The 3,682-nt window shown below is 34.9% G+C and overlaps 1 protein-coding gene and 1 pseudogene across 12 annotated transcripts in view; one reads left to right on the forward strand and one right to left on the reverse strand.

Moving 5' to 3' along the window:
- FAM13C (family with sequence similarity 13 member C) overlaps positions 1–3,682 on the reverse strand; it is a 150,408-nt gene that overhangs the window by 109,853 nt on the left and 36,873 nt on the right. The window lies entirely within an intron of this gene.
- On the forward strand, positions 2,616–2,734 carry LOC111741875 (annotated as a pseudogene).

Below are 3,682 nucleotides of genomic sequence, written 5' to 3' on the forward strand. Positions count from 1 at the left end.
TATGTTATTTTAATCTGTAATGTCGATAAATGTGGATTTCTAAAATTAAATAGTAGGTTTACACCTTTTATTCTGTAATTAGAAAAGTGTGAATACAAGAAATTGACGTGAGACAAATAGTTTTGGAAAAAGGTAGCAACTGTACTGAGAATAAGAAAGTCTAATCAAGAATGGTGGTCACATACAGATAGAAAATATACATGCAGTGGGGTCTCACAGCCAATCAACCCTAAAGTGATGAAGAATTACCAAATGTTTTAAAGGGGCGAGTGGAAACCTCCAGAGCTCACTGTTAATCATGAAATATGATAAGGCACACATTTTTTAATGAGATATAATTGACATATAACATTATATTAGTTTCAAGTGTGCAACGTAATGATTCGATATGTGTATATATTACAAAATGATCACAATAAGTCTAGTTACCATAATTATAACATTTAGTTACAATTTTTTTTCTTGTGATGAGAACTTTTAATATCTACTCTCTTAGCAACTTTCAAATATAAAATACAGTATAGTCACCATGCTGTACGTTACATCCCCAGGACTTATTTATTTTATATCTGAAACTCTGTACGTTTTGACCACCTTCGCTCATTTTGCCCATCCCTATATCTTGTGTAATTTTTCATAAAATATTACTATATCATCTATTGCATTCAATCAGTTCTCCTTCCTAGAAAAATTGTTTGCTGTCCAGTAAGACATGCCACACAATAGCAAACTGTTATTGGATTCTCTTTGGTAAGGAATTTCTGCTTTGTACCAACTCAAAAGTCTTGTTTTAACTTCAAATTCATCATATCAATGAACTCCGGTATTAGCATCTATAAAACCTGACTTTTCAGGAGACAGGTCATTAAATGGTCCTTATCCAAGCCATTCTTTTACGAAGCCCATTGTTTAAGGAAGACAAGGACAAACAAGCATTAAGGAAAACTACAGAGGATTCTGGTTCAAATAAACATACCCCTTATTCCAAATCTTTTAACTTCTTCGAGGATCTTCTTGCACTGCCTTCCTGGTTCCTGAGTTTTATTAGATCAGCAAATATACCTAATGCCCTCCTCTTTTAAATCATTCACAGTAGATGCAAAACTGGAATCAGTCATCCATACGTGCACACAAACCTCTACTTATTCTGCTACTCTACTTATGGTTCCTTCTCAGAGATGTCGCCAAGATGAAGATTTTTTTAGAAAAGTTGCTCGAAGTAAGATTTGAATCTTACCCTCCAGAAGTGAGATTTCTGATTCTGACTTCAGGGTGATAAGAAAAATAAGAGAGATAGAAATTTACAAAGGTTACTATCTGGCCCCTTCTCACTTGCTCACACCCCAGTTTGGTTAGGATCAAACTGAAGATCCACTCTGGGGTTCTGAATACAAACTTTGTGACAAAAGAAACCAGAAGTGGTAATAGCTAAACTCTTATAATAGTTACCTTCACCTTCAAAAAGTGTTGTTTTTAAGTTCATAAAGTTTGTGCCCATAAGTCTTTTATGAGTGCTTTTTGGGTATGACAACCTCTTAAAAAAACAGAACTATGTCTGGATGGCAGGAAGTGTCAGGTAGAATCTGTAGCATAAGCTCAAGTACCCCTAAATAAATCCAGATTCACAAACAGAAACACTACCATAGTTCATGGTCAACGTAGTTAGTGTGACATTCACCCTGTGATCAAAACTCTTATAAAATACTTCTATCAACTTCTCTATATTTGTTCCAGTCCTTATGGAGCTTTGCTCGATGTTATTACACAAAAACACTACAGTATTATCAATAATAACTGGGATTATTATCTAAAATGTTGACTCAACAATGGCCTTAGTTCTTTCATTTGAATCTAGCATCATCCAGGCCAGCGTTTTTCAATCAAGGATGCATATCAGACTTACCTACGAAGTTTAATAAAAATGCAGATGTCTATGAACTATATCAGACTTGATGAATCTCTTTCGTATTCTTGGCATATTCTTTTAGGATTATCATGTTATATCTCAAGATTTTTTTCACCTGTAATAATTATATTTGTTCATTTTTGTAAAATCAGAAATAAATTCCCTGACTTCTTTAGAAAGAGACTTATGCCTAACACTTTGAGACATTTTAATTTGAAAGGAATTATTTTATTATCTTATTTTGCATGTCACATTATATATTCTTATTATGAACTCTCATCAGATTTTTCACATTTCAAAATTGTTAGTAGAAAGTTAAACACAATCACTTTCAGTTTCTGTCATCTATACATGTTTGTTTTCCTCAGATGCCTGCCTAAAGTTTCTACCATCAGTTTCAGGCCAGAATTTATATAGTCAACAAAGAAGAATCCTCTCAAGAGTCTCATGGTAAAATACCAGATACATTAAGCAACTAATGTTTCAAAGAACAAACTCTAGGCATAGGTGTCTGATGACACCAATGGGCTGAGTCGGGATTTACAGAACTTTAGTTCAGAAACAGATGGCTTCATGCTACTGTTAACCCAAGGTCAGGTAAAACAAGAATTACACAGAACTGAATGAACTGATAAGGGAAATATTACTGTGGTTAATTGTTGGGAATGTTGTTTTAATGCTTTACTTACTGGTTTCATAAGGAAGTCTTGTCTACGGCCATGCCACCCTGAACAAACCCAATCCCATCTGATCTCAGAAGCTAAGCAGGGTTGGGCCTGGTTAGTACTTAGAGGGGAGACCACCTAGGAAGACAGGGTGCTGTAGGCATAAAAAATAAAAAATAAGGGATTGTAAGCTGACAAGATCCTTGCAATCTGTGAGGTCAGCCAAAGGTTGTCTCGCCTAAAAATAAATAAATAAATAGAAATTTTTAAAAAAGAAAGTCTTTTCCACTTTATCTGTAACCCATACAATTTAGTAGATTCTTATTATATTATTTCATAGATTCTTGTTATAATTCATAAAATATATAGATTCTTATTATAATTCATAATAAAGTATATAGTGAAATAGTTCTATCTAGAAGTTGATAGAACTATTTCACTATATATTTTAGTATTTTCTGTATTCTTGATGCCCTAGCATCTGGTGCCTCACTGACTCGCTGACTGCAGAGAGATCGCCTCTCCAGGACTGGCAATTCTTAGTGCTAGGAAACATAGCAAATGACTTGCCCAGGAGCCTACCCTTCATATGTAAACTAACTAGCCCAGAGCCCATACTCAGAACCACCTTCTTTATCTGGCTCATACATTTCAGGAAGCAATATTCCTCTGTCCTAATCACCCCAGAACCAGGTACCAGACAACTAGAAACAATCCTGTACTTCAGAGTCCACTAAAATGATTCTAGCCAATCCTAAATCTGCTTGTTTTGCCAATGGAAATCATAATAAAAGCTTCTGTTCTTGCTTTCCGATCACTCCTTCTGTCTCCTGGCTAACTCTGATGCTTCCTTGAGTGGCTCTGCATGGCATGGCATGCCCTCACTCCTTCAGAGAATTGTAATTAGGTATCTTTTCACATAGCAGTCATCTTCTGATCTGTCAGCCTCACCACATTCAAATAATAATAAAACCTACATTTCAAAACCATTCTGTTTATATAACCTAAAATGAACATTTTAAAAATGATATCTGAGTCTCACTGACCACCAGAGTTCAGAAACTCATACTGAGTGCCCTTATTTTTCATGGCAATAAGGTTATTTGCATAT

Source organism: Pteropus vampyrus, unplaced genomic scaffold (assembly GCF_000151845.1).
Source record: "Pteropus vampyrus isolate Shadow unplaced genomic scaffold, Pvam_2.0 Scaffold3, whole genome shotgun sequence".
In the NCBI taxonomy this organism is placed as follows: Eukaryota; Metazoa; Chordata; class Mammalia; order Chiroptera; family Pteropodidae; genus Pteropus; species Pteropus vampyrus.